The 18,901-nt window shown below is 44.0% G+C and overlaps 1 protein-coding gene across 1 annotated transcript in view; it reads left to right on the top strand.

The window, feature by feature from the left end:
- Positions 1-1,336: 1,336 nt before the first annotated feature.
- Positions 1,337-18,901, top strand: part of VPS13B (vacuolar protein sorting 13 homolog B) — a 2,934,705-nt gene continuing 2,917,140 nt past the window's right edge. The window contains exon 1 of the mRNA XM_085605186.1: positions 1,337-1,441. The gene's annotated coding sequence lies outside the window, so the exon portion shown is untranslated. The remainder of the gene's footprint in view (positions 1,442-18,901) is intronic.

Below are 18,901 nucleotides of genomic sequence, written 5' to 3'. Positions count from 1 at the left end.
AACTGTATTGTTTTAAAAAGTATTATTTCACTGACCTGCACCAGGCCTGGCTTGGTTCTAGAAATAAAATGCAACAAAATAATATTGGTCTGAGTTCAGTCTTTGAGCATGTGGCATCATTTCTCGCCTGAGTGTGTACAATAAATGTTTACCACTACCCTCTGATAAAGCCTTACTGCTCGCCCACACTATCACTAATAGATAGTAAGGTATTAACTACTTTAGACTCTGCCTACCTTTGAGGATCCACTGGACTCTGTGCTCACTATACCTTACTTTGGTATAGTATATACAGATGCAAAAGAAACTGATGGTAGGAATGCTGGACAATGCAAACATTCACCCCCAGTCACAAGGATCTGGGTTAAATCCATAATTCTTTTGCTCACCACACCACCCCAGTTTGGACCCAGACATATGCAAATCAGTGTTGACCCTGTGCCTTATGGGAACAGTCCAGCCCGAACTGCCAAGCCAGGTCCTCCCTAGACCGGAAACAAGCATCCTAGGACCAGGTTCAGGGCATCACCCTTCATCAGCCAGGTTAGCTTGAGTCCAGTGGTGTAGTGAGCAGGGGACCCACGTCTGGGCATACCCTTCCCACTAAGGGCGACATATGCAAAAGAAACAAGCATTCTAAGACCTGTTTCAGGGCATCACACTTCATATATATATACAGAGCTAGCTTCCTACATCACGAGAGTTGAAATTGGATCATCAGTTCAAAGCTGATCCAGACAGGGTCCCCCAATATACGTTTTGCCCAAGGCCCCCAAAATCCTAAAATGTCCCTGCAGGCAGTCACGAACACGTGGAGACTACACAGTGAAAGAGGCAAGTCAGGTCACTTGGTAACAGCCTGACTGCTTCCGTAGTACAAGCCATAGGAGATTGAGACTGGATACGGGACTGAATGACGGGGAAGCTGCAACAAAACACCGAACTGGGAACGAGCGCCAGGTACAAAGCTGAGAGACGAAGAGAGAACCCGTTCAGGGATAAGACTTCAGGGAAAGGACTGACGTGGCTCGTTGCTAGGGACGCCAAATGGGCTCCACCCCCTAATGGGACGTAGGCGCTGCCCTACGAACACAGCCTGGACTAACACGTTCAATACTCATGGGAAAGCGGCCCTAATGTAGCCGGGGCTGTCTTTTCCGCGGAAATTGTGATTTCTCTTCCGGGGCGAATGGGGCTGTCATTTCCTGGTGGAAAAGTCATCTTTTTCGGGGCGGGTTTTATCTTTACAGGCCAATTGCAGGCCTTATTATGCCGTACACATGCCCAACCTTTTCTCGCAACGCCCCCATCACCAGTCAGTCATGAGAGAGTAGCTTTTCGATTGGCTGTCGGTGACTTCAGTTTTGCAGCACTTTGGAGTCGAAAGCAAGACAGAAGCAAATGCAGTCGGAAATTTAGGACCCTCGTCGAGAGACGGGAGGTAAGCTTAGTGTGTGGAATCTGCCGCCAAATACGTGGTGGTATTTAACTGTAGTCGATGATCATAATTCGGGTTCTATCATGCACACCATGTGGTGATACACTGGGGACACAGAACACAACTATGATCTGTGACTTTATCTCACATGTTCATTTTTTGTAGCCTCCACACACCATACTGTATTTTATCGATTCTGTGATGTTCTCATACATTGTTTTCGCGTAATCCGTGTCTCCCTCATACATCTTGATCATGTTACTTTACTAAATAATTCTGGCCGCCCTTACATGAACCCTTTACCGTCCTCTTTCGCCCCATACTTTCATTTATCCTGTATCTGTACTTACATTTTCCTGACCTCTTCAGTTATATGTACTTTTCATTATGTTACGCGGTCTCTAGTTAATCACTTCTTCTCTTTGATCGTTTCTTTCTCTCCTAAATCTTATGACTACTTTTCGTCTTTCTCTCCTAAATCTTATGACTACTTTTCGTCTGTTTCGTACTCTTTCTGGTATATTCGGTTGCCCTTTGTGTCTCCCACATATTGCCCAGTATTATCTTCATAAGTCGAATTCCCATTCGCTCTGTCACTCCCCGAGTCCTATTAAGACTGCCACGTCCTGTTACTGCCACTCTGTCATGGTCTTTTCTGGTCGCGGCAATTCTAGTCTTTCTGGTACTGCCCTTCTGCCTAATTTCCCCAGTCCTCTGTAATGATTATCGCTCTTGCCCCCTCCTACTGCGCCTGTCATGTCTCCTTCTTTTCTGTCATACTGCCACTACCGTCTTCCTTATTGCCCACTCTCCTATTGTTCTCTGTCTCTAACGTGGAACGCAATTTTGTTACTTTTTACCTAACCGGAGATCTTTAAAATGTGTAACAAAAGGAATAATATTCACCCAAAAGACCAAGCACTGTAAGTATTCTAAACATTAGTGAAATAAACTTTGGAAGTCTTGGGGCCACGCAGTTTTTGACAATCTGTTTTATTAACTATCTCAAGTGTATCACTTTTATTAAGATGCGCACCAAGGATTCATTATTGTTAATCTGTCACAGATAATCTAAACTGTGTAATCCAAGGTAAACACGTTTGTTGCCTAAATTTGCATGGTTGACATGGAATGGTGTCATGACATCACATCACAGTAGGTTCCTTTCAACTATTCTCATTGGGAAATCACTACCACTGAAATCATTCTCGGGGAATTGCAATCATGTTTCATGCATGTTTGCACCTATGTTGTACATACCAATTAGCAGGGTCGGATTGGGACCAATATTAGGCCCAAGCACCCAAAGAAAAAGTGGCCACGTTTATAGATAACGAATGGTAATGAAACTTTGCTTAGTTAGTATCAGGGGAGTCATTTTGGATGAAATTGGTGATAAATTGAGCTTTTCAAGCCTGCAAAGCCAGTAGCATTGGCCTAAACCAGAAACACAATTATTCCACTGCATCGCATCCACAGGTCTCCCTCACCTTATCTTCAGGCATATACATTTCTTCACCTTGGTTACTGAATTTGTTAGTCACCCTTCGGTCCTTTGGTATGTGCTCCTCCTTAGATCCCTGTATTCCATGTCTGCCATCAGACCATAAGTCAGAGGACCATGCACCTCCTCAATGAACAAGGGGTCTTGCTCATCACTAGTGTTGAAGCTCCACACACACCAACAGGACCCTTAAGCTCATTTCTATTCACAGTCCCCTAATGCTCATACTTACACTGAGGTCCCAAAAGGCTTCTGCTGAGTTTCAGATGCCTATGGAGTTCAGTTCACCTAATTTCCCTGTTCAATCCTAGACCCTGTAGGTCTTGTTCACTCTTACCCAGAAGCTACAGCTCACTCAGTAACCGGAGATTTGTACAAGGCTTGCTCTCTTGGTTGTCACTCAGGAGCTTCGTTGAAAGTGATGTCTTTGGGAATTGTTTACAGCTTGGAACTTGATGTCTTTTGTATTGTGGGCAGAGACATGATTTGAATTTGGAAAAGCTGCAATTTTTAACACCAAATGCAGCCTTTTAATTAATCTCCTGGATATCATTTATGCCATTGCCCTCTCTCACAGAAACATATGTACATCACTTATCTCACCCCTTTTCCTGTTCTCTCATTTTACCTCCACTATTACTAAGTGCAATGGTCTGCCTGATTTTTCCTAGCCTTCTGTATTTTCTATCTCCCCCTCTGTCTTTCTTTATTGTTGACCCAATATCCCTTTCATAATTACTGTGTATATCTCTCAATCTACCTATCACATTTGTGCCCCTCTTTCTAGGTCTTCTTCTTTCTATCTCTCATTCTCTATTGCTCTATCTTTTCCTCTACTTGGTGTTTGTCATTCAACCTAATTCTTTCACCCCTTTCTCATTCCCCCCTCTTCTTCTATCTTTCCCCGTCAGTTTACAATTCTCCCCCGAGACCTCATGCGGTCTCTTTCTTCAGTTCTTTTTCTATCTCTCATATATTTAATTCCTCCTCTCATTTTGTATATCTACTTGGTGTTTTATTTTTAGCTAGCAAACCTTCCTTTTTTCTCCAGTCGTCCTTTCTTCTGTCCGACTCGCTCGCTTCTCTTTCATCCTTGCACTCCTTGGTGGCTTGTACTACACATAATGCTATATTTTTTGTGTCCCATTTATTGCCTATCTGCAGTCAGTAACTGAAAGTCCACACTAAACCCAAAGGAATATCCTCTGGTGGAATTTCCTTTAGCCAATAAGCTCTAAACTAGGTAAGGATGGATAGTACCTCACATGCATATTCCTAGCTCGTTAGAGGTTCTATCCATCCTTCCTTTGTTCTCGCAGACCATGAAACCTTTGACACTGTCTCCAGCCTTCTTCTCCTCTCATACTTACTTCGTCATTCACTTTCCTATCTCCGTCCTCTTCACTTTTTCGTTCCAGTTATCACTTTTGCTAGCTTTTCCCAGTGTCCACCCGTCTTGTCCTCTCATTCATCACTTCTCCCTAATTTCTTCCCTTGCACGCCTCCATCTCTCTGCACCTTTAGCATTCTTTCCCTGCTCCCTCTACCTTTTATTTTTTATCTCTCTTTATTGCCTATTTCCCTTCTTGTCACTCCCTTTTGTCACTCTTCACCCTCCTGTATCACTTCTCCTTTTGTGTTTCTCCTCATTACGTCCCTTTCTCTATCCATTTTGTTACTCTCCCTTCCCTTTGTTATTTCCATCCGTTTGCCTGCCCTGCCAATCCGACCCTGCCGTTAAGGTACACAGGATTCCAAAGGAGAAGTGAGGCTGTTATCATTGTCCACCATTAAATGAGTTATGTTTTCCAGCCCTGAACTGGTTTCATACTTCAGTTACTTACTTATGCTCTCCATTCAACACCATCATTTGGATTTTAGCCCAGTGCACCACTTCTCCCCTCCATGTATCCACTTGAAGGAAACTCGTGGCCTTTCAATGCGTTGCATTATGTCCTTTGCTCCTATTAATGCCAAGCTTATACATTTTAAACAAACCTTCCTTTTCAGTGTAGTGGTGATGTCCAACATGCACTGTTCTAAAGTAGGCATGTTTGACCTCCCCTTAACATTTTCAGTCAACCTCGTAATGTCCTTCCAATAATTCAGTAGGTGTGGGGACAGTCTCACAACATGAGATAAACCTACTCCCTCCCCATCCCATACGGACGGCAACCATTGGCTGCTCTGCGGATTAATCGTCCCAATCTTCATGGGGTAAGGTACGTTCTGTGGAAAATGTAAATCTTGCATTTCAGGACATTTTGGGAGCACAATTCAATATTATGTTCCACTCTTGTTATCCAAGTCTCTCACCACGTCCCTGGACCAGATCCCTATGAGACCCTCCAGGTCACCTTTGGTTTCCTCCTGCATTTGTTTGTATAATAACAGCCATCCGTCCATCACCCATTAGCAATATGGTGGGCATAATTATACCAGTTTCAATAATTTCCTGTGTGTCAAGAAATGCCCATTTGAAATATTTTAGGAGGTTGTAAAGTGCTAGAATGGAACTAGCGTCCTATGGGTATACAGGTCACCCGATGTATGCAGTCCTACCTGTTCCCATGTATGTAGGTTTTGGCTTTCCATTACAGTTACCCAGGAGTATTCTTAGCAGGAGGTTAGATGCATGAAATTGTTTCAGTCATTGTCCTTAACAACTCTTTAAGCAATATAGTTCAGCTGCCACCAGTTGATTAATGTTTTTATTATGGCTCTTGCAGCCCAGAGGTAAGTTGATCAGTTTTCTTTCACCTGCTTTAACCAGTGCATAAGTTGCTTCCAAATTGTGGGGTCCATTAATCATTTAGCAATCCACTGCAGCTATGCTGCTAAGTAATAATAATGCTCTATGTCGGGCACAACAGCTCAACATGATTCAAGGCGAGGTAGATTTTACCAAGCGCCATAAGTTGCTTGTACCCCATTTCAATGACACAAGCATACTAAGTCTCTGTCTGAACCACTTACCTCAGTCGTATCCAACTTACGGCCCGCAGGTCACCGGCGGCCTGACAAGACCTTTTATTGTGGTCCACTGACTGTCCCCGGGAATCTGTAAACCGCAGCATAGAAATAAAGCTTCTCAAACTCTTTTTTTTCCTCCCCTGTTACCAAGCTGCATCGTTTGGTAATTTTATGCAGGGTGCTCCTGCTCGTAGAACAAGCTGACGTGACTATGGAAACACAGCCCAGAATCAGAAAAGAACGAAAACAATGGTGCAAGCGTACATTTGTTATACTCTTCTGGTTGTGGTCTTTGTTTCTACAGCCACTTAAGCTTGCACTGTCCACAAGGAAAGCTTGCTCAAAAGTGAAAGGTGTGTTGAGTGGATTGTGGTTAGGCATTGAAAACAGTATGGGACAGTGAACCGAGCTAGAACAGGGTTGGGTTAGTGAGTGAGTTTGCATTTTGGCACCTGCAATAATTTTTATTTCATTATAAATTCAAGAGTACAAGCAAGCGAGTGCAAAGAAATGTCTTGCCATGGGTGAAATACTCACACATGGAAATGGTAAACTTGAGAACATTTGAGCAATCAGTTAAGCTTTATGTCAACCTCTCTGGCATCATTTTACTGCTGGGTATGTTGCTAGTACTGCATGGAGCAATTATAATGCTTGAATGTAATTGAATGTACTACGTTTTGCAGTTATGGCGGTTTCTCTGCTTTAGGTCAATACATTTTATGATGAAGTGTCACACTTACAATATGAAAATGTCACAAGTAGGCCCCATGCAAACATGGCAATGTTACACATAAGTAGGCTTAAACGTGGCAACCCTTTAATATGAGGAAATGCATAGTTTCAGTGGGAAAGCTCCGTTTATCACTACACACTTCAGATATCTGTGTGTAACTGGAAGGTTACTGACTTAAATCCTGGTTGGTGCACTGGGGAAAGTGATGTACATTTATAATGGTATTGGATCTCATCTTGATTCTGTAAGTGCTATGAATATGAAATCCGTGTTTTTTTTTTTTTTTTTTTTTTTTACATACAGGATAACATAGGCTACAAAATGTGAAAAACGTATAGGATACACATAGTTTGAGATAGGCTGCCGAAAATTGTGCAAAAAGATTTGAAACAAAGCATTTTCTCATAATGTTTTGAAAAAGTGTGTGTTTCTTTTATGTCCCCATAGTTTCATATTCTAACTTCTCTCTGGAGTTGCGGCACTCCAATACACCCTACACTGTACTTTTTGGCCCCGGAGAAAATGTTTGTGGGTACCTATGATTTACCTGGTAATGTCATTGGAATTAATATAACGGAATGAAGGTGGTATTACCATTTTAATTTAAGCAATCCTCTATATTACAGACAATGGGAGTGTCCCCTCCCCTCCCCCCCCTCAGCAATTATCACCTTCAGTTTGATCAGGACCCTACCAGTGTTTCACTCTGTCACATATTTGCTTCCTTAAATACTGGCACGTATGCTGTTCTCAGTGGAGCTGATCACACACTCTGAAGCATACACAAGCAGCCCGAGCCTACCAAATGGGGTACACACAAGACTTGCCACAATTAATCCAGAGGCTTGATTTATCACCAGATAGCTATATGCTGTCTCTCAGGACTTGTAAGCTCTCCCTCTACATCTTGTGTAGAAAGCAGATCCCAATCAATGTACAACAATATTCAGTGCGGTATGTCTGATATGGTGACACCGAAGTACCTATCCATCCATCCTACACCTCAGATTTGCAAAGCTTTCCCTCATTAGTGCAAAAATTAAAGGGGGTATGAGGCATTCACGGCACATCCCTTTCTCCTTACGGTTGTTATCAGAAATTAACTGGTATGGACCCTGGCTATTCTTTCAACCTGTAAAAGAGTTCGCCATTTGACAGTACTGTTCCCAGTACGTTGTGTTTCAACTCTTCATTCAACATTACATTCACATACAGCCAATTGACCATGTCAAAAGCCTTCTTTAAGTCAGTCGACTGTACAGTTGACCATGTCACAGTGGAAGGGGTGTGCTCCATCACATAAAAAAGCCTTTTGATGTTGGAAGCCTTATTTCGACCAAGTGAGAACCTAGTCTGACCCACGTGTACTACAGTAGGTAAGAGAGGGAGCAAATGATTGGACACGGCTTGCTGACTTTTTTATAATCCATGTTGAGCATGGAAAGTGGTCTATATTACTTTTTTTTCTTGGTATCCCAATCAAATTTTGGAAGCAAAACTATCAGCACTTCTTTAGTAGGATGTAGTAGCAGGCTGCTACCCTGTTCTGCAAAATACATCTCCATTATTTCTGGTGCAAGTATGTTCACAAATGTGTCATAACACTACAGATAATCTATCTGCAATAGGCCCCTTTCCTCTGGCCAGCTTGCGGATCGCCCTCTTGATTTCCTGTGCTGTCAGGTTATTACAGAAGACCAACTTGTCAGGTGAACTATCCCCACCCCATCCAAGAAACCCTATATATCAGCCTAAGTAACATTGGTGTCCTTTCTGTATTGTGTAGCATAGTAGTCATAAAAATCACAAGTGATCTCATGGCGTGTGGACTTCCACTCTCTTGCTGTTATGAATAATGATAACGGGGACTTCCTTTTTTCTTGGATAGAATCAGCTATGCCAAGAGCCTACAGGGTATGTCACCCTCATTGTGTTTCTTATCCAGATATGTTTTATAATTTAAACTTCATGCATGCTCTAAGACATGAGCATATGATTTATTTTCTTCTCTCTGACCTTCAACTGCCACCTGATCATGGTGAATGGACAATTCAATACTTCCCATCTCTACATCCAGCTGTATTGAGCCCCATGGCCGTCCCTCTCTTGCTTACGCTCTCTCTCTCTCACATGAGTTACTTACACTCCTATTACTGCATCTCTCCTGCAATTTAATGCCATGTTTTTCATTTTCCTGCTTTCTTCTGTACAGCACCATTACTTTAACATTCCATTGAAAAAATAGAGAAATATTGCCTTCAAAAATGCACTCTACTTTTCTTTTGCCTACTGTTCACATGACACTGATCTTGAAAGAAGATTGTTAAATGTGCATGCCTTACTTATAAAGACAAACTATAACCCAAGAGTCCAGATATTTAATTGAAACCGTTACAATACTGAGTACTTCGATCGACAAAATGAAATGTGAAGGCTCCCTGCCTGTGGATTGGCAATACTTTTACAGACTACAGTGATATGTCATGTGTTGATATTTTCTAAATAGTTTGTTCTCCCTAAAACACTTTTCAGTTGTAAAAAGCAAAATGGAATGATGTAACTTAGTACATATATACTGTTTTCTGATTGCCTGGGCAGCTGGTACTAGACACAAAGTAGTTGAAAGTACAGAATTGGAGTTGTGCAGGAACAGTTCAATAGTGATTGAAATGGAAACACTTTGCTAGCAATTTCTGACAGTTGATTTTGTGATTTGTCCTTTCACTTAACCCAAGTTACATCAGAGCCATGGCTGATGCAGTCATTGTCTATCGGAATAAAGACAACAAATTTAAAACATTACCAAATGAACAAAGTGTAAGGAAAGAGTTGGGGCACTTAGAATTAGTCCAACTTCACTCGGAATTTTCCACCACCACAAAGAGCCAGATATTGGTGTAGTCATCAAGGAAACACAATTTGACATTATTGCATGAAATTGAGAATGTCTTGCCTGGGGGAAAGCTGGGTTTTGTCTTACAATGCTATGATATGCTGCATGGACCAACGTACACATATGACACAGTAGTTCAATCCTAGAATCCCATTCCAAAGAGTTGAGGTCTGGGTGCTCCAGATTCAGGTGATGGTTGTCAAGATACAATATTTGCCAAGTTATATCAACCTACCCAGCATGAATCCCATCGGATCTAGAATGGCCAGACCTGGCATGAGGGAGAGCAATCTATTCTAAGCAATCTGTGCAAGGATTTTTATTGCCTGTATTTTTTTTAATGATAGTGCACGAGAAGTCTCATTCTTCTTTTTTTTTAAATGTTCTTATTTTATTTATGAACCGTTGGCATTTTACAAACACTCATCTTGATAATTAAGAATTAAAGGCATTACATGCACATCACATCTGGAACGCTACTTATGCATAAATCACGTTCTTTACCGCAACCAAAAATCTAGGGACACCGCACCCCCTCCCTCGTGCCGTATTACAGTACAAAGGTATTGATTTTGGGGAACTTGGTGGATGACTTTCGTGCCCCGTGCGTTCTGTTCGGCCTAGTGCCATGTGGAAGGCCTGGATGCACAAGAGCTGGGTTGTTATTACCCAGGTCGGGAGTAAGACTATCCCTCTGGCAAAGATAAGCGGTAAAGGGTTCCCAGATGTCACAGGGGTGAGGTCCCAGAGGCATCGAGTCCCAGTAGTTGGAAAGTTGCTCATTGCAGTATTTGTGATTTCTGTAATCCAATCTTGGGTTTTTGGGGCCAGTGGTCGTCCCCAATGCATTGCAACTCTGCATTTCGCAAGGAGGAGCATCAAAGTGATAAGATTACGGGAGCCGTATGACATATCACTAACGTAGCCCAATAGACCTAGTAGTGGAGATGAGGAAACTGGCACGTTCAGGATTCTCTCTGTCATGCAGAAGACTTCTCCCCAGTAGGCAGCAATTGCAGGGCAGTGCCAAGCAGGATGTAGAAAGTCCGCCTGGGGTGAGTGGCAGCGTGGGCAGTGAGAATCAGGGTACAGCCCCATCCGGAATATCGGTATGGGTCTTCGATGCAAGCGTTGCAAAAATATGAAATGTATAAGGCGCAATCTGTAATTTGGGAAGCCCACTGCGTATTGGTTAGGGTGAAAGCTAAGTCTGCGTTCCAGGCCTCTCGAGCTGGCGACATAGTTGTTGGCACGGTGTGTTGCATGTGATTTTATGGTGATGTTATCATCTTGCGGTGTGATGGTGTCGTGTACAATTGCTCTAATGTTGTGAGCGTCCGCGGTGGGGCTGGTAAGGTATCGTGACTTGCGTGGTATGTTGCTCTTAGTTGGTAGTAAAGGAAGGCATTGAGAGGTGCACAGGTAGTAGTGGTGGTCAACGGGGGGGGGGGGCTAGGAAACGGTCCTCCAGATAGAGATCTACGAAGGCGTGAATATTCATTTTACTGGCGCAGATAATTGCACCTTTGTCTTGCAAGGGTGGTAATAGGGAGTGTTTTGCTACCGAAATAGATGGAGCATAAAGTAGTGTGGTGCCTGTTCGTCTCGCCAGCCAGGCCCATGCCCAGCGCATGCATTGCGTTGTGTCGATTTCGGAAGCAGGCGGTTCGCATGGAAGGCAAATGCTGAGGATAATGGCCATGGGGAGGTTCTGTCTATCTCGACTGCAATGTGTGGCTGAAAGGGTGTGGGGTAAGTCCAGTAGTGCAGAAAATGTGCCTGGGCACACAGTGCGTAGAGCTGCAGGTCCGGCGCACCCATCCCTCCCTGTGATTACAGCAATGTTAGCAACTCGTATTTCACTTGGGGTTGTTGGCCAGCCCAGAACAGCTTGATGGGATGGGAGCAGAGGCGTTTAAAAAACAAAAAACAACTTTGGTGATTGGGATAGGGATATTCACAAATAAGTACTTGAAATTTAGGCAACTCTACCATTTTTAGGTCGAGCCTAGAGCAGCGCATGCGCTGCTTGCTTGACTTTTAGTAAGGGGGTTTTCAAAGTGCTACCAGAGACTTTTGCCTGCCTCAAGCTTGCGTGCATGTGCGTGTGAACGCGCGAAGATGCCATCTGTCTTTTCTCCGTCACGGGTAATTAAGTGCATCGCGATCACTTTAACTTTCGGCGGCCGCGCAGCCAATGCTTTTTGCGCGTGCTTGTTTTAATAAAGTGGGTGATTGAGTAAACTCCTGATTTACGTGTGATCTGCAGTTACACCTTCGAATTTAGGTAAGGCCAACTCTGCCTGTCCTCCTTCTGATGTCATTACGTCGCAGTAACTTCTGCTGTCTGGAAGGCTTGTATGCGACAAACTGCTGCGTTAAATCGACAAGTTATCAGTGATTGGGCTCCAAAGGTTCACTAATTGGCTTTTGGGCTTCATCCCCCCCTCCTACACACACACATTAATCTCAACATCGACGTTTCTGCTTTGCTTGTGACTCAACACTATTGCACAACTCTGACTCCTGTATCCCTGCCTCCTCATACTGTCTATTCTGTCGCATTTGCAAGGGTTAAACATAGTAGTTCCATCTCCTGTTGGAGCAAGGACGCTGCTATTTCCCGCCTAATGATGCTTGAAGGGAGTTGGACTACCAGAGTCTAAAGTTCGTTGACTAGTTTTCTGTGGTGCTGTCTGGAGCCTGGTACGACTAAGCTACTCTAAACGGGCACCATGTCAACAATAGGCGGGCACATCACAGAAGGTGGGGCTTAATGGCTTAAATACGGCATTTTGTCTTCTCCAGGCAGCAGGTTGTATGCATGTTGCCAATGTGCAACAAGTGGACGTTAGTCTATTAATTATCTTGATTGATGTTTCTCCTGGTGCCTTCAGACCCCCCCCCGCCCCCGCCTCCCCCCCCTTAAGCTGACTGTCCCTGTTGTAATTGCATTTGTATAGCGGCTAAAACCTCTTGAGGTGTCGAGGAGCATCAGCCGAAGACCGCACTGTACGCCACGGGGTAGTGTTTGGATGAATGTGTGGCATTGCTTTCATGTCTATTTTAGGTTATTCGTACCTAGAATTGTGCTTGTCGGTGTGATGTATATTTTTTGTAAGTCTTTCAGTATCCTAATGTTGTTGGAGTTAGTTTGGGTAGAAATACATTCTTAAGGCCATTCCTTGTATTACATTTTAAATCCGGTGTGTGTGTTCTTCTCCAGACCAAGCAGTTTTGAAGTATCCTGCCTACCAGTATGGCTGACGTGACTCCTACACCTTGTAGTGTTCATTGTTATGTAATATTTCCTATACACAGTTTTACACACTTAAGATCGTCTTTGTTATATGTGTGACAAGTTTTTGGACACCCTGCCCTTGTAGTGCTATAAAATAAATGGAATACATGTGAGAGGGGATATGAAAGGGCTCTGTTTGAGGGTAGTAGTTATGGAATCTATGGGGTAGGAGATACGGGGGAGGCAACAAAGATAGTCTCACCAGGCACAGCGCCAAAGCAGTCCCTGCCTGACCATGTAAAATGTCTAGTTTGCTTGCCCCTAATCTGAGAAATCAGATCAACACACAGGGATCTAGCTATTATTTCTTCTGCTCCTTTCCCACCATCTGTAAAGTTAAGGAGAAGAGTTGGCCTAACTGCTAAGGCGGTCGACCTTGAATCTGAGGAACTGGGTTCGAGTCATGGCAACGACGCTGAACATCCTGTGATTCTGGGCAAATCACTTAATCTCCCGGTGCCTAACAAAACAAGCATTGGCATAGCCAATAGGTCTCACATTTGGGACCTTATAAGTATTTAGTTATGCAGCACAATATCCTTGGTGCAACAACAACTGTTGCATGGCTAAACACTTATAAGGTCCCATAGGCGAGACCTATTGGCTATGCCAATGCTTGTTGCAATAGCTATGTGTCCCGCCATAAACAAGGGGAGTTTAGACCACAGCGGAACCCGGTCTTCCAACCAATTGATGGCTTTGTTGAAGACATTCCTGCTGACCAGGATGTCTAAATATTTAACTGGGCCGCTGGCCCATTGGAGCAGGTATTCCATTGGAGCAGGGATGGTTGCCTCTGTTAAAGGAAAGAGTGTATACTTTGTCCAATTTACCTGTATGCTGGAATGACCACCAAATCTTGTGAATTAGCGTATCAGTGGGCCAAGGTTTGCCTCGGGGTCTGTAGCATAAAGAGTAATGTCGTCGGCATACAAAGATATGACAAGGCCACTGGTTGTGAAACCTATCACTCTATTAGCGTGGTGTTAGCGGATACGCATCGCTAGGGGCTCCAAAGCAATGGCAAAGCGGATGGGAGAGAGCTGGCATCCCTGTCACGTGCCTCTAGCGACTGGAAAATGAGCTGATATTTGTCCATTGAGGCGCACTCGGGCGGTGAGCAAAGTATAGAGAAGTCGGACCTGCGTGATAAAACTGGAACCAAGGCCCAGTCGACACTGCAACGGGAAGAGGTACTCCCACTGCAGCGGGTCGAAGGCCTTTGTGGCGTCTAGCAAAGCGTCCACTGCTGGTGTTTGTGGATGTAGATGGTGCATAACTGTGAATAGAGTTCTAAGGTTGTGTGCAGTGGACCGGCCCGGGATAAAGCCAGATTGGTCGCATCTAATCATCTCTGGAAGTAGTAGTTCAAGCCTGTTTGCTAGTACTTTTGCAAATATTTTATTGTTAGTGTTGATGAGGGACAAAGGGCGATATGAATTGCATTGATTAGCCAGCCTGTCGGGCTTGAAGTGTGAATATTACTGCCTCCGGCATAGATGGGGGAAGTGAGTCTGCCTCCAAGGCATCCTGATAGACGTCCAGGAGTTTGGGATCTAAAATTTGGGAGTATTCCTTATGAAACGCAGCAGTCAGTCCATCCAGGCCAGGGGCCCTCTCTGTAGGATGACTAGCAATTGTCTGATGTATTTATTCTACTGTGATGGGGGAATTTAAGAATTCCCGATGGGCATCTGATAGCCAGACTAACTGGATGTTATCTAGAAATTCCTGTAATCTGCGGGTTCAGCTATTGGAGTGGCGGAGTAGAGATGTGCAAAGAAGTTGGCCATAAGATGTTTAATTCTTGGTGAGTTTCAAAAGAGTGACTATTATTGCTACTCAAATGCTTGCAGCAGAATGTCATCAAGCACAGCTTTATCAAACGGGGAGAGCAAAGTGGAGCTAAAATATCTGTTAGCCTTTCTCATTCGGGAGGCTTTCCTCCTGTCATTACCTTGATGGCAGACTTTACCTCTGCAATAGTTAGTAGCTGCTAAGATTCACTAAAAGCACCATCAGTCCTCACTAGGTGATATGATCCGGAGATCTCAGAGGTGTGGGATTTCTTGTCCCAGTCCTCCCCAATGTTTTCAGGTAAATATAGTGAAAAGCAGTCCATGTACTCACAGTATGCATAGTGTTGATTTGACAGTTCAAGCCTAGCAATTGCTGCCTATACCTTGGTATACGTAGGATGTAGCCTAATGGCTAGAGGTCGATCTCAAATCTGGGGAGCCAGGTTCGAGTCTCAGCAGTGAAGCTCAACATCCTGTGCTTCTGGGAAAATCACTTAATCTCCCTGTTCCTAACAGAAATGCATGTGTTCTTGTGTAATGCAACTGGTGCTCAAGTAAAGCGCTCTGATACCCTCGGGTCAAGTTTGCGGTATATAAAAACTCCGGGGGAAAAACTTGTCAGAATGAAACAGTCGCTGTGAGTGAAGCATTACTTGCTGTTTTAGTTGCTGTTATCAAATACCTAACAGTGCTTAGATGCAGACCTCTGCCTTGGGCAACCATTTCTAGTTCCTTCTAGCTCCCCTAACAAGTAGAAGCTTGGATCATATTTCAGTGGGGTGGTTCCAAGACTGTCCCAGATCTCCCCAATGAATCCTATTAAATATACTGAAAGCATTCCTATTAGTCCATGTATTCAAAGTGTTTGCAGAAACATTCTAGCACAGCCAGTGATCCTTATCCTTTCACACCCAGATATCTTCTAATATATGCGTTTGTGGCATTTGCTTTGCAGATGCTAGCTCTCCTCGTAGAATTCAAAGATTGAGTGAAGAACTCCCTCCATGTCTCACTGAAGGGATCCTGTCTCATTCACTACTTCCATGACTTTTTCTAGTGACTGGGTGCTTTATGCACCCAGGCAAATATCTTGCTCCATCTCCTGCCGAGTGGTCTGGCCAGAGGATGATTTCATTTCACCATTAGTCATGGCATGAAAGGACAAATGTGTTGTTTTATGTTCTGCCAGAGCAGCATTCTCAAGATTGAGAGCATGTTGTGTCCTCCGGACCGATAATCTGGAAACCAAGATTTCTTATTAGAACTATGTAGAGATTAGTACACTGGTGTTTAGTAATACATACTTCATAGATATAAGCTTTGAAAACTTTCTAAAGAGTATTCTGTTTGGCATCTGACCCCACATTAAATGAGAACTATTCAATATTTGCTTCCCTAACCACAGACTTGAACAACTCATTTGTCAGTGCCTCAATCAGAACCCTCTATCTATTGTGCTGGGGAGGCCCCAAAGGAAGAGACCATCATTGTCCACCAAGCAGTGTAATGGGCCACAAACCAGCGGTCGAAGAAAGACATCACACGTTGGACTGAAGAGCTGAAATTGAAAGTTTTGTTCCATAGGTTGTCTATTCTGCAGAACATCCACTAACTCACTTACATAAACAGTGTGCCACACTGCTCTTGCTGCTGCTAGTAATTATCCAGTAGATTGCCTAGACTTGCCTGATATAGTGTACAGATGCAGCTGAATTGATCACTTCATTACTCCATCATTAGATGTGGTGGGACCAATCTGGTTTGATTCCGCATCGTAGCACCACCCACAACCTACGACGGCTTGCACGTATGTGGCATTCTACACTTATAGAAACGGAGGATTGCGCCCTGGCGCTGTTAGATATAGAACAGGCTTTCGATTCCCTGGACTGGCCATTCCTATGGGCAACACTGAGAGTAATGGGATTGGGATAGGGATATATTAAGTGGCTGCGATTGCTTTACGATAACCCCAGGCTTTTATACGCATGGGAGGGCTCCTGACAGGGATGCCCCCTGTCGCCACTACTATTTGCTGCAGCCATGGAACTGCTGGCAGAATCTCTGCAGAAAAAACTGGATAACAGGGGAATAAAATTAGGCGACACGAATCACATGGTCTCCATGTACGAGGATGATACTTTATTATTCCTTCGATAGCCCACTCAAGTGCTTCCCAAACTGTTGGAAATACTGAATAAGTTTGTAAAACTTTCTGGATTAAAAACAAACTCTAACAAATCAATAGTATTACCGGTGGGACGGCTGACCGGAAAGCCAGGGGAATCATTGCCAGGGGTGGGATTACCATGGGCCGAAACTGATCCCAAATATCTGGGGATTAGGCTGGCAAATACACCAGAGAGACACTTGGAATTAAACCTAGGGAGAATGTTAGACAGAGTGAAGGGTTCTGTGCGCTTTTGGCAAGGGCTCTTGGGGAAAAATGGCAATTATAAAAATGATCGTCCTGCTGAGATGTCTATATGTGATCCAACATTCATTCTATGAGATCCCCGTGCATTACTTTAAAACATTAGATAAAATATTGATAGAGCTGTCGTGGGGATCAAAACGCAAGAGAGTGAGCTTAAAGACACTGCGAAGAACAGGGCAAGATGGGGGACTAGAAGTTCCTAATATTGAACTATATTACATGGCCGCACAGGTTCGATGTGCAATTCACTGGCTAGATGATAAGGGTAATTGGGAAAAGACACTGCTAGCTGGAACATAGACAGGGGTACCGCGCGCCTGCCCATACATAATCCAACACGTGGCACGAGTATGAGACCGGGTAGTCGAGAAAGTGGTAGGCCATGCCCCTTATGCGCCAGATATGCCACTGTGGAGAAGTGTGGCTCAATGCTTAGAGCGGCAGACCCTGATGCAGAGGTCTGGCCCGGACCAGGGTTCAATTCCCGCCTCGGCGGTTCTTGGGCTCAATTTTCCCGGACCCGATAATTCTCGCCTCGGTGCCTATTCTAATCATGGGTCCCACTCTGCAACTCGTGGCAATAGCTTGCTTAATCTACACAACGGCCCCAAAAGCGCTAGGATGCCTGGCTTCACCTTGGGGGTGCCCAGGAGTGGGCACTTCACAGGGAAAGGCCAGGAAGGGTTCCACAGCGGTATGTGCACAGCGCCTGAGAGACCCTTTCGGGGGTGTGCGGAGCGCTATATAAATGCACTACATTTACTGTGGGTGATACACCCTATACAAAAATAGCAGATAATATGTCCATCCATAAATGGAAAGAAGGGGGTTGCCTCACAATGGTAGACCTTTTTTTAAATAAACAATTCATCTCCGGCGAGGAGGCGGAGGAGGCAAATGAGCTAGGACGTGGGCAATTTCTACAATATAGGAAGATATCACATGTAACTAGTGAGGTATGGGCGTCATTTCCAGAGGAACCACCAGTTACAAAAGTGCTCCAGACAATGCTCTATACGGCACAGGGTGGCCGCCTAATCTCACATTTGTTTGAGCACTTGGGGAGGACATGAAAGCCCCGACCCTGCCGGTCCAGGCACGCTTGGAGGAGGCCCTGGGAGGTCCATTATCAGAACGAGAATGGATCAAAGTGCATGAGGGAGTTAAAGTGAACTCCGATCCGAGGTTTAAGTTAGATCAATATAATTATATACATCAAACATATCTCGTCCCCTAAACACTAAGTAAAATGTTTCCAACTCTGACACCTGAATGCCCTAGATATAATACAGGAGAGGCAGATTTTCTGCATGTGGTTTGGCAGTGTCTGGTTATAACCTCCTACTGGACGGAAGTTACAGATGTACTAGAAGAGGTGACAGGATGGACAATCGCTAAAGAAATTAAAACAGTATTGCTAGGACTACTACCGGCCCCCAAAAATAAAAAGTTGAGTAGGAGATTAGTAATGTTGGGGCTTATACTGGCAAAAAGACGAATTGCGATATCTTGGAAAAGCCCAAACCCACCCTGCATAAAAATGTGGCTGGGAGACCTGTGTGAATGGGCGACGGCAGACGGGCAGAAGCAGTATGGATGAAAAAAGTTTGATGAGACGAAAAACTGGAAGATGACTTAAGTGCATGGCCGGTAATGGTCGCAGACATTAAGAATAAGCAAGAAGCAACATTTACACCTACTAAGAACTCCCCATAATGATAACATTGCATAGATGTGGAGGGAAAATAACAAACAAAATAAGATAGAACCAGATAGGCACACTGGAGGTAATATGAAGATTCCCACAAGACATTACCAAC

This window comes from Triturus cristatus, chromosome 5_1 (genome assembly GCF_964204655.1).
Source record: "Triturus cristatus chromosome 5_1, aTriCri1.1, whole genome shotgun sequence".
In the NCBI taxonomy this organism is placed as follows: Eukaryota; Metazoa; Chordata; class Amphibia; order Caudata; family Salamandridae; genus Triturus; species Triturus cristatus.
Note: the sequence above shows the minus strand (reverse complement) of the source record. Positions and strands in the feature narration are given on the sequence as shown.